Source organism: Rhinolophus hipposideros (assembly GCF_964194185.1).
Source record: "Rhinolophus hipposideros genome assembly, chromosome: 2".
NCBI classification, from domain to species: Eukaryota; Metazoa; Chordata; class Mammalia; order Chiroptera; family Rhinolophidae; genus Rhinolophus; species Rhinolophus hipposideros.
Window position 1 is genome coordinate 22801773 of NC_138048.1, and position 13532 is coordinate 22815304.

Consider the following 13532-nt stretch of genomic DNA (forward strand, 5'->3'; position numbering starts at 1 on the left):
TGTCAGAGTTAGCTAAGATGGAGAGAAGTTTCAAACTATGCCACATGAGAATGAATAAAAGTAGGAAAAGATTTAAGAATAAAAGAGAAGAATCAGTGTATTGATTGTGGTGCTGCATATATATATATATATATATATATATATATATATATATATATACAGGTAACAAAAACTGTATAAAACATACACACACAAATGAGTACAAATAAAACTGAAGAAATCAAAATAAGATCAATGGATGGTATTACTGTCAATATTTTGGTTTTCATATTATGCTACTGTTTTGCAAAATGTTATCTTTCGGGAAAACTTGGAAAAGTACATGATGGGTGTCTCATATTATTTCATACAATTCCATGCAAATCTCTAAGTATCTCAATTAAGAACAAAAAGTTAAGATACACTAAAGATATTCTCCAATTGTAAAAGAAACAGACAGGACTTTGAAATATTTGTTGTTATATCAGAGGAAAGGACAGTAAATTTTTTTGCGTGGTTCTTATAGAATGAGCACATTTTTTGTGTAAAGGTCCAGGTAGCAAATATATTATGCCCACTAGGTCTGTGTTACAACTACTCATCTCTGCCATTGTATCATGAAAGCAGCTGTAATAAATAAATAAATGATGAGCATGGCTGTGTCCTAATAAAACTTTATTTATAGCCATTTAAATCTGAATTTTGTATAATTATCGTGTGTCACTATGTATTATTCTTCCTTTGGTTTTTCTCAACCATTTAAAAATGGATTTTACATTTTTAGGTTGTAATATCCATTTTTAGGTTGCAGGTCGTGAAAACAGGCAGCAGAGCAGAATTTGGCACAAGGATTGTAGTTTGCTGACTCTGCTATGGTGAGACAGATATGGCTAAACACAAAGAAAATGTTTACAACAATAGAATTTATGCTAGATGGTCTCTGTTTTAAGATGGTAGGATATTCACCAAATAGATGAAAAACTGAAACTGGTAATCCAAAATTACTTTCCAACTGAAACCTTGGTCTTGTTTCCTAAAATGTGGGACTTTAAGTCATAAAAAGAGATTTTGCCACTTATTTAAATATAGTATTTTTTTAAATTTTGGCTCAAAATATTATCTTTTCCCATGTATTTAAAAATATATACCTGTACTCTTGCATATTCTGAACCCCAAAGTTTCCTCCAAACTGGAGTTTTTTCTTACCTTCTGATTTATCTCAGAGGCAAAGGCAACTGCTTTAGTTAGTTTATTCTTATTTTGTAGTGGAAGAAGCCACAGTTTAGCAAAGGCCCTGGCATTATTAAGTGTTCAATAAGAGCTAAACATTCTTGGTCACTATTGTTATTATTTGCCAATTTTGCACAAATATAAGAATACATCTAACCATACCACAGAGAACAAGAGGGAACTATTCAAAGGATCCCCAGGTAAATTAAGTCCACTGAGAGGTCCACATTAAGAGGCTGAGGGAAATATTTGGTTCCAAACTCTGGAAAGGATTTTGCTCTTCATTGCTGTATACCTGAAGTTCAGCTGTGACAACTTCATCTCTTTATTTTAAGGCTTTGGCTTCTGTGTGAATGCCAGATATTTGGAAGGGCAGCCAGACTAAACTGTATGAGTGGAAGCCAATTCAGATTTTGTGAGATCTGAAACTCTCCTTAAAAAATAACACACAATTCTGAATAAAAAGTGGGTACACAATTTGGGCCGGGAGGCTGTGCAACAGAAGGAAACTGAAGCTTAAGCTTTATGAGCTTGACAGTAAATTTACCTCAGAAATCAAAAATTGTTAAGTCTCAGATTTTTTATTAATGGTATTTTTTAAACAAAGGAAGGAAGGAAGGCCTCGAGGCTCAGAAAAACTGAGTGTCTGTGACTATTGAGATTTTCAGTATAACATGTTGAGCCGTAAACATTGGGAACTGGGCAGAGGGCAGTGCTTCCAGCAATAAAATGCATTTGTCTCACAGTTTTATGTGTATCTCTTTCCTTTCCGGGCCTCTCCATTATTGGTGCCATGGAGAAAACAATGTGATCCACTCCCCTATCAGGATAGCTGCCCTAGCCCTAACAAGTAAACAGGCAAATAAAACCAAATAACCCAATGAAATATATCTTGAAAATAAGTAAATATGGATTTTCAGCAAGTAAAGATTCTCTTCAGATAGGAAATAGAGATTCACTTCATGAGGACATCTTTTTGGAAAGGTATCATCTAAAAATGAACAAAGCTTCAGGACCTAGGAAAGTGTGACTCTTTGAACCAGTAGCCCTGTGTTCTCGGAGGCGGTTCTGGCTTTCATTCCACTTGCCATTAAGCACACACACCGAAGCATGTAATTATGGCTGCATGCTGAGAATTGAACTGCTGCTACATGAGCATATGTCTTTTCCTAAATGCCCTCTGAGCAAAAACTGATCAATGGGCATATCTGTGCAGCTCGTGCCAGCATTTTTGACGTAGGTCAATCAGATGTAACTGAAACACTTAAGTCATTGCCGAATATTAGAATTTTATCTGTGTAGTTAGGAAGAGTCATATCTATGTGGTCCTTAGCAGAATTTCATCAGACTCAGAGAGTTCGTAAAGATTTTGGGTGTGGCTTGGCCCAGGCCCCACACACGCATCTAAGATGTGTGGATATCAAAGGGAAGCCTATTATCTATCGTCATTTTCAAATGGAATGCAGTTATTGTGAGATAGGTTTTGAGTCACTTTTCAAAGATAGAAAAGAACAAAATGTGTAACTGATCCTTAAAATTAGAGCAGATTCAGGAGCAGCTGCAAAATGCTTCAGTTTCATATGCTGCATTATTAGATGTTTTCTTTAGCCAAAGAAAAGGAGTGATACTATAGCTGCTGAACCAGAAAATTGTGCATCACCCACAATATTGGTGACATCTTTAAATAGCTGCTTTCAGTATTGACATAATCATGAACAGCTTTTAGAATGACTCACCTAAAACAACTATGGCGCTCTTTGATATGTCTAATACTTCATTGCATGTACCAAACAGGAATTTCATCCATCGTGTCCATCATAGTGAAGAAAGTTTGAGAACCAGTGGCTTCCGGAATCTGAACACCATGCCTCCCTGATACCTGCAAATCCATACATGAACCAGGAATTGCCTCAAGATGGAATAAATTTTGTCTTGCACATATATCTTACACACGCACAGTATTTTACTATGCAAATGCTCGGGATGTTTTTGAATAACTTTTTAAGTGGCTCTGAATTCATGATAGGTATTTTGGCCTTACATGTTTTTATAATTAATGGACACTAATCATACAATTATATCACATGAGGATGTGAAATATTTTGAGATTAAAAAAAAGTAATGTCAGCTTGTTTACAATTACTGGGAGTCTTCAAAGCTAGAATTGGGAAATAGGTGATATCTCCCTCCCTAGAACTCTTCTTTTTACAGGCTCCCAGGATTCTGGGCAGCACAATTGAACTTCCTGAAGCACTTGCCCATGGTAGAAATTCTGTGATGGGACCTACGTTTTGCTCAAGATTGTGTATTCTCCTCCTCTAGTACACTTAGAATCATTCTGTATACCTTTGCTGATGGAATTCCTTTTTCCCAACATGATTCACGAACCAAATCTTTACCCCAAGAAAAGCAATGCATAGCTACCCTAAATCTGACTGCATAAAGTAGCCCCTTTTAACTTGAAGAAGCCCTCAGAAGCAAGTAGTTTTTTAATGTTCTCTGATTAAAAACAATTGTGATTTATAGAGTGCAGGTAATAGTTCTGTTTAACACCCTACTGTTATTAACACAGCAGAACTCTCAAGACGACACCGGTTCAGCAGAGAATGTTAGGGAGCCATCACAAGCTGTTTCAATAGCTTCAGCCCAGCTACTTTCAAAGTATCCAAAGAAAGAATATTGCGCTAATATGTAGGCTGAACACATACGTATCCAAATTATTTCATACACTAATTCTATGCATTTTGTTAATGTAGACTTTGTTTTTTTTTAAGTTGTGTTGTACAAATTTTAATGACAGCACTATTTGAAAAGATTTATTATGTAAGCCACTATATCCTGCATAGCATTAGCATATTGCAAATGAGAAATCCACCCATTTTGTGTCTTTTTTTTCCTTTGCCTTACATAGATACTTAATACAATTTTTAAAAACAGTTTTTTGTGTTTTTTTTTTTTTTCACTGAATCGTCTATGTGCTGTTTAATTCTAAGACCCTGGTTGTGTCACTCCCCTTCATCCTAAAACTTCAATATTTTAAAAAGAAATACCTTTTTTTGCTTTCTATATTTCAAAGGTAAAGACATTTGACAGAAAAGTAAGTGACACTGAGACAGGAAAGTAAATATTCTTTACCTTTGAAACATATTAGTCATGTAATAGAAAGTAATCGAAACTGTTATATTCCAAAAGGTAAAACACATTTTCCTATCTTGTTGCATATCTAAGCAAACATTCAATAAAGAAATATTGAGGTCAAGAGTATGTGTTGTGTTAAAACATGATGGAAAGCTATTTTTGAATATCTGTTCTTTAGGCCAACATCAATGAGTCATTGAAATTATTATGAGTAATATTCTCACCCAATAGATATTCAGAGCTCTCGCTGCTAAGGCTTGTCCAGAGGGTAGGCATGAATATTTGAACATAAGAACTGAATGGTTCCTCTAGAGTCATTTAGTAGAACCTTCTCATTATATTGATTATGAAAACTCAGACCAGACAGGTGGTTTGTCCAAAGTCACACAAAGCTCATGCCTAATCTGACCTTTCATTATCACATTGCTGCTTCTGCTAGTCTACCACCATTCCTTCCTCTTAGCAGGTTTTAATAAAAATCTAGACGCTTCTCGGCAGTAGTTTTAGGGGGTCTCACCCTGTTATAATTTTTCTTTTTCCATCTGTGCTTTAAGTAAAAAAAAAACAAAAACAAAAAAACAACTCTTCAATTTCTTAGAGTCAGACAAAATTTTGACAGTGTCTCCTTTATCCAAAGTCTTTTGTTTTTTATATGCTGTAGTGGTAAAGCTTGAGTTGGCAGTGGTCAAATCGAATCCTAAATAAAAGATTGATTCTTTGATCCGGCCAAATCAGCTGAAAGGACTGGGTAAGATTTTCTAAATGGAATAGGTTGCCAGGCCCTTTCAGACCACTGAAGAAGGTACAGTGCACAGGATGACTCAGAGGCTGCTTACCTTAGCTCCAGGATTCTAGATAGATATCACAGAAGGAAATGTGGTAGAGAGAAGGAAGGAATTAAGGTGACTTCCCTGAACCCAGGAAGGCATGTGTTGGTCTTACTCTAAATGCAAAGCTATAAATCAACCTTTTCAAGACCAATGTTGTTTGAATTGATGTTCACCGAAAGTGACCCAAGAGTTTCAGAAATATTACAACTACAAGGTTGCTAAGCATTTCTCTAATGTACACAGAGGAAGACTAAAGACTTTTAACACTAGCCAAGACTATTCAAATAGAAGGATCTCAAATGATCCTGAAAGTAACGTGACGTGAATACTTCCAGACCCTAAGAGGAGTGGGTCCTGACATTGTTGGCTTACAAATCAAAGGGTTCTGCAATGGCATTTCCAAACTTAAAAACAAGTCCACGTAATTTCCCTCTAATTCTGTTCCTCATCAAGTTTTATTTTGTGTTTATAAAATTATTATACAAATAAAGTTACACAATTGAAGGTAAAGGATTTGCATCAATTAGAGGCTTAATAAATAGCAAGCTACCACAATTAAAGTAATATTCTATTTTTTAGTATGCCAAAATAGATTGCCATATAATTCTTAAATTTGTATTTACTTTGTTATATTTGGTGCCACACAGCAAAGCTAACATTTCACTAGCAAAATGTAAACAAAGCAAACTTAGTTGATTAAATATAGGAAAATGCAGCTTTTTGTCTCTTTTTTGTAAACATTTCATTCAGTTACTGGCCATCATGTTTCCAGATGTGAATGTGTTGTATATTTAAAATGAAGGCACAGTATAAGCTATGTATCTTCAATTTCAAAAGGGGGAAAAAAGAAACTCAAATGAAAGGGTTATTGCTTCTTATTTTAAACCAAATCTTTAACATGACCCCTGCATAGGCTAAGCTTTTGCTAATTATTATTCAGGACTTGAAAACATCTAAAGAGAGATTGACAAGGCAGAGTTTCTATCTAAACAACTCTTCAATCTCACCAACGTTTGTATCACTCCACTGAATTTACACTGGAAAATCACCAGTTAACCACAATTTTGTCAAATCTAATGGATCTTTTCAGTGACTCACTTTAAAAACAACTTCCTGTGGAGTCAAAAGTTGTCACAGATTTTCAACTGCTCGGGGATTTGCACTCCTAACCCCAGCATTGTGTAAAGGTCAACTGTACCAACTAATGCTCTATGACCCACTAATTTCACTTTAGGTTATATAGCAACGGAAATGAGTTTTGTGTCAACCCAAAGATATATACAAAAATGTCCATAACAGTTTAGATATATAGTCATAATATCTAAAACCTACTGCAAATGACCCAAATATCCATCAACAGTAAAAAGGGTAAATGAATTTAGATGTATAGACATAGAATAAAATACCTACATAGCAATAAAGCAGAATGAGCTACTTATACGTGCCATATACTGAATGAATATCACAGACATTGAGTGAAAAAGTCATATACACAAAAAAACCTATTGTACGATTCCATTTACATGAATTTTTTAAGGGAGCAAAACTAATCTGTTGTAATAAAAGTCAATGGTAGTTACCTTGGAGTCGGAGTATGACTCAAATGGGGGCATGAGGGAGCCTTCGGGTCTATCAGAATGATCTAGATCTTGACCTAGAATACATATTTAAAATCTATCAAGTCATATTTTAAAGATTTGGGTAATTTACTAAGTTAATACCTTTATTAAGTTGTTTAAAAATATATATCACTACTTCCCATCAACTTTTCACATGATTTGTTTCTCCTTTCTAAAAATTCTCTCTTGCTTGGCTCCAGTGACACAAAATTTTCCTTGCTTTCCTCTTTTCTTTCTTTAGACATTATGTCACTTTTTTTTTTTTTTTTTTTTTTTTTTTTTTTGCCTCTCTGCTACCAATCTTTTAAATCTTGGAGTTCCTCTAGACTCATTTTTATACCCTCTTCTGTTCTCACTGTAAATTCTTATCAGTGTAATTCTAACATGGAAAGGAAGTGCCCACCATCCCATGCAGCAAGCATTTGATGGGAAGAGAGTGTAGTAAAACTGAAGAGACAGAGCTATTATTAAATCCATAATGCATCGGGCTGAAGAAACTTAAAGACCTAAATGTACTCTTATAGAGAAAACAGTAATATTATACCATTATAATGTTGCCAAGGTTCACCATTTTTATGACTTTGAGAAACACAAACAACTGTACCCTGGAGAAGAGACCAAAGGTTTAGAAAGACCAGGTGAACAATGAGGGAAGAGGAGAAAATGGAGGGAATCCATCTGTGTTAATGAACAGCTAATGGAAAGACAGTTCTTTATTTGCTGATTTTTCTGGTAATTGACTCTACATGTGCGTCACTCCAGATGCTGAAGGCATAATTAATGAGTTACATCAGACTAAGGCTCCTGGTTTTTATCTCCAGCCTAGATTTTCCTTTGAGTTTCAGACCCTTATACTGAGTTATTATTCAATATATCTATATCACCTCTGGTTAAATATTTATGAAAGAGAACTTGTGTGTCCCTTCTCTTACTCTTTTTATTGAAATGATGTTTATCACCCTGTTCCTCATGAAGAAACCTAAAAGTTATCCTTGACAATTCAATATTCCTTATCTTTCATATTACATCTACTCCTTCCCTACAATCTATGCTATCACTACCCTAGTCCAAGATCTCTTTCCTGGATGATTTCAGTAGCCATCTATTGTTTTATTATTTTATTGATATTTTTCTATTAGTTGTATATGTATATATAAATTCTACATAGATTAAATAGTCAACTAGTTCTACGTACAAAGCTTGCAACTCAGACAGACACACACACGCACAGACACATACACACACACTCACACAAACACGTGGTATCTTGGCATCTTCTCCTACATTTCCCATATCCAACCATTTTCAGTTTTATTATCTATTTTTTTTTTGGCATTTACCTCTAGACCTCTACAAAATTAATATATAGTTACTTCTTCATTCAGTGTGAAGCATTAATTTCTTGCATAACATTTTATATTCCCTGGAGTTTATAATTGTCTAGATTTTTTTATTGTTTACTTTCCCATTTATCCCAAACTCCTTGCCAGTTTTCTATATCTACTGTTGTTCAATGTATCATATTCTTTCAGTTTCTGCTTCTTGGAGAATTATTGGCTTCTATGCCTGGTTTTCTTTCATCTCTGTTCAAAATCCTCCATTTATTTTCTCCTGTTTTTCCTGTTTCCTATATTCCATAGCTTTGTTTCTTGGTTCATTCCCTTGTTTTAGTAGAGCACCTCCTGCAGTAGACTCCTGAGAAAGCATGACTAGGAGGTGAGATTTTACACCTTTCATGACTCAATATGTTTTGTTCTACTCTAGCAATTAAATGATAGTACTGAACTACAGTATTGTAGATTGAAAATTGTCCTTCAGAATTGGAAGGCATTGTGCCATTGTCTTCTTGGCTTCCAGGGTTGTTAAGAAAGTTATCTATTTTGATTCCAGATTGTATCATTCTATCATTTTTATTGTGTTGTTTTTGTGTTTGTTCGTTTAGTTATTGCTTTCTATTTCTCTGCGGAAGTTTGTAGATTCTGAATTTTTTTCTTAGAAATTTCATGATATAGTACTTTGGGGGCAGCTGGAGGAAATTTGCAGTCTTGAAATTTATGTTCCCCTGTCTTTGGTAGCTCTTTAATTCTCTGATGATTTTATTCTTCCATTTTCACTTTTATCTCTATCTGGAGTGCGTATTATTTGGATATTAGCCTTCATGGCTGATCTTCTAATTTCCTTACGTTGTCTTTTATTTTTATAATTTGCTTTTACAATCTAGAATATATTCCCACTTTATATTTTTGATTTACTCTCAGGCATATCTCCAAGCCCACTGTTGAGTTTTTCATTTCTACTATAATTTTTAACATCACAAGGTCTTTTTTTTTGTATTCTGAATATTCATGTGATTCTTTAATAGCATCTTATTCTTGTTTCATGTTTGCATATGTTTTCATCTTTCAAATTATTAATCACAGCTTTTATTAAGTTTTACTTTCCCCACATAGTTTTCTCTCCAATTTAAAAAAATGTGTTTGTTTTTTGGACTCTAATTTTTTATTAAATTTATTGGGGTGACATGAGTTAATAACATTAATAACAAGTGTACAGTTCTATGATGCATACTCAGGATATTGTATTGTGTGCTCACCACGCAAAGTCTAGTCTCCTTCTTTCACCATATATTTGACCTTTTTTACCCTCTTCATCCTCCCCCCACCTCCCTTAACCTCTGGTAACCACTTTGATGTTGTCCCAGAAGTCTCTTAAAGTAGCCTCAATTTTTTGGATTATTTTTTCTTTTTACTGTTTTAATTGGGTGTTTTATACTACCTTGTTATTCAAATCGTTGATTTGTTCCTCTCAGTCATCTGGTCTGCTGGTAATTCCTTCTAGTGCATTCTTCATTTCAGTTATAGTATTCTTGGTTCTTTTTTATAGTTTCTATGTCCTTTTTTTTTTTAGATTTTTTTTTTACTGGGGAAGGGGAACAGGACTTTTATTGGGGAGCAGTGTGTACTTCCAGGATTTTTTCCAAGTCAAGTTGTTGTCCTTTCAATGATTGTGGAGGGCGTAGTTCAGCTCCAGGTCCAGATGCCATTGTTAGTTGCAGGGGGCAAAGCCCACCATCCCTTGCAGGAGTCAAGAAGTCAAACCGGCAACCTTGTTGTTGAGAGCCCACATGGGAATGTGGGAATCGAACCGGCAGCCTTCGACTTTAGGAGCATAGAGCTCCAACCGCCTGAGCCACCGGGCCGGCCCCTCTATGTCCTTTTTTATGCATTTAATCTCTTTTTTGAAGTTCTTACTAAGTTCCTTGAGCATCCTTGTAACCATTGTTTAGAACTATATGACTGGTAGGATGTTTACCTCTATTTCGTTTTTTCTTTTTCTGGATTTTTCTCCTGTTCTTTCATTTGGGACAGATTTCTTTGTTTCCTCATTTTGGCTGCCTTTCTGTGTTTGTTTCTATGTATTAGGTAGATTTTCTGTCTCCCAGTCTTGGCTGGATGGCTACGTAGTAGGTACCCTGTGGGGCCCAGTTGCACAGTCTCCCTGGTCACCTGCTCTGGGTGCTTCAGGTGTGTCCCTTGTGTGGTTTGTGTGTGCCCTCCTGTTATAGTTGAGCCTTGACTGTTATTGGCATGTCAGTAGATGGGATTGACCCTCAAGCATACTGGCTGTGGAGTTTGCCACTCCCACAGATTATGGGCTGCTGTGCAGGGGGCTTAACCCACTGAGCGGAATTTACCCTAGTAGGTTCTTGTGCCTGTTGAGACTGCCCCTTTTTGTGTTCCACTTGTGGGCTAATTGGGTGGTGCTCTGCTGTGTTCTGAAGCCAACTTTCAAGTATGTGGGTTCTGGGACTTCCTGGGAGGGGTTCTGGTGCAAGCTCGGTCGGCAACTGACAGTGATGGGCTGGGGGATACCTGATAGGAACTACAAAGTTATCCACGGTAGTTCACTGCCTGTGCTGGACCTGTAGGTACGTAGGAGAGGCCACACTGTGAACTGAGAGTGGCTGCCACCCTTACCAGGCCTGGGGTAGCTCTACAAAAAGCCAGGACACCGAGAGGCCTGCTGCCACCTGCCAGCTCCCTTGAGGTTCAGTCACTGATAATACCTAATGTGGTACACGAGTCGGATGAATGGGAGAAGATATTTGCAAATAATACTTCAGATAAGGAGCTAATATCCAAAATATATAAAGAACTCATACATTTCAACAACAAAAAACTCCAATTAAAAATTGGGCAGAGAAGTACAAGAGATCCAAGATGATGGAGTAAATAAACACTGTGCCTGTGTCTATCCCTGAACACATTAAAATTACAACTATATTATGGAACAACCAACCTGGAGAACCATCTGAAGTCTAGCCAAACAGGAGTCCCATAACTAAAAAGCTTTTGCTGTGCAGAAGCTGTTTAGTTTGATGTAGTCTTGTTCATTTATTTTGCTTTTATTTCCCTTGCTTTTAGGGTCAAGTTCACAAAAGCCTTTCTGAGACCAAGGTTTGTAAGTTTAGTACCTATGCTTTCTTCTATTATTTTATGTTCCATTTCTTATATTTAAGTCTTTAATCCATTTTGAGTTAATTTTTGTGTATAGTGTCAAATAGCAGTGCAGTTTCATTCATTTGCATTTGGCTTTCCAGTTTTCCCAACACCATTTATTGAAGAGGCTTTCCTTTCCCCCACTTTCATTTATTTTTTTTTTTCAGTTACATTTGACATTCAAGTGTGTAGCATAGTGGTTAGACTCCCTTCTAGAACCCACCTGCCACTATACATAGTTGTTGCAACATTATTGACTAGAGGCTTTCCTTTCTCCTTTGTATGATTTTGCCTCCTTTGTTGAAAATTAGTTTCCCATATACATGAGGGTTTATTTCCGGGCTCTCAATTCTGTTCCATTGGTCTGTGTGTCTATTTTTCTGCCAATACCATTGTTTTAATTATTGTAGCTTTGTCATACAATTTGAAGTCAGGGGTGTGATGCCTCCAGCTTTATTATTTTTGCTTAGGATTATTTTGGCAATTCAGGGTTTTTTGTGGCTCTGTACAAATTTAATGATTTTTTTTCTATTTCTTTGAAAAATGTCATTGGGATTTTGATGGAGATTGCATTAAATCTGTATACTGCTGTTGATAATATGGCCATTTTAACTATGTTGCTTCTTCCAATCCATGAACGTGGAATATCTTTCTATTTTTTTTGTGTCTTCTTCAATTTCTTTTAATAATGTCTTTTAGTTTTCAGTGTATATAATGCATTTCCCCAAAAATAAAACTCACCTGGACCATCAGCTCTAATACGTCTTTTGGAGCAAAAATTAATAAATTAATATTAGATCTTGTCTGATTTTACTGTAATATAAGACCGGGTCTTTATAATATAATATAATTAAAATATAATATAATGTAATATAATATAATATAGACTCGGTCTTATATTAATTTTTTATCCAAAAGACGCAGTAGAGCTGATAGTCTGGCTAGGTCTTATTTTCGGGGAAACATAGTAGGGTCCTTCACTTCCGTTACATTTATTCCTAGGTGTTTTATCCTTTTTGTTGAAATTGCAAGTGGAATTGTTTTCTTCATTTTTTTTTCTGATATCTCATTGTTAGTATATAGGAACACAATAGATTTTGGTATATTGATTTTGTTTCCTGCTATTTTGGTCTTTATTTTATAAGTAAACTTATTTTCCTCAGATGTCTGGTAACCCTTGCTGACTGCTCATATTTAATAGTAGGAGATTAAAACTAAATGATATTTCTGAGAGTGTGGGTGGGACTTTGTCAGTGTGGGTTCAGTAGAGAGATCAGCTTGCATCAAACCCCTCAGGTATTATTCTTAACCTTTTCCTCTGGGCCTTGTCAGATTGTCCAAGGACATTTTCCCATGATTAGCACTGAGCAAGCAGCCTGGCTAACAGAATTCTTGAACCCAAGTTAAAGAAAAGAACTGAAGGTTTGAACCTCCAGTGTGTTATTTGTTAATTTTACTAGTTTCCGTTTGGTACAGACTCTTACCACCTTCATCCAGTATTTGGAATTATACATGGTATCTTCCTGTATGGAGATTTTGTGTTTACTTCTCCAGAAACTATCAACTTTTATCCTACTGCTTTTATAGGATGGGATATGGGATCTAACTATAAACAGCTTACAACTCATTCACTTAATTTAGTCCCTCCTCTTTTGTCCCTGCTTCCTTGGGACCTGGAAAGACTGATTCCTAAGACACTGGGAAACTCAATGGCATAAACCTGCTTACCACTGTCTTCTTTTCAGCTCTAGAGCAGAACCTAGTCCATAATAAATACACAGTATGTAATTTTTCAATGAATGAATGAATGGATCTATAAAAATAAGAAAACTGAAATAAACATTACTAAAATGCCCAAGACAGCATCTATGGCTGAGCTCTTAATTATTGTGTCAAACAAAAAAATCATTTCAAAATATTGTATACTCTTATGCTTGGTCTGTTGATCCACTTCAATTCTAGAAATAACTGCTAGTTGATTCAGTTTTAAAATAAATGAACTAATTTTTTTCTGACTTAATTTTATGAAGTTATATGGCTTCAATAATTATTAACAAAAATGCTAATATAAAGGTATTAAAAATAAATATGTTTATACTCCAGGTAGTGCTAAAGTATACGAAGAAAAGTAAAGCAAATAAGGGAAAAGAGAGCAATGGGGAAACTATTTTAGATAGAGCGCCAGGAAAGTTCTCCAAGCTAAGTTCACATTTGAGCAGATCAGGAGCAAATATTAG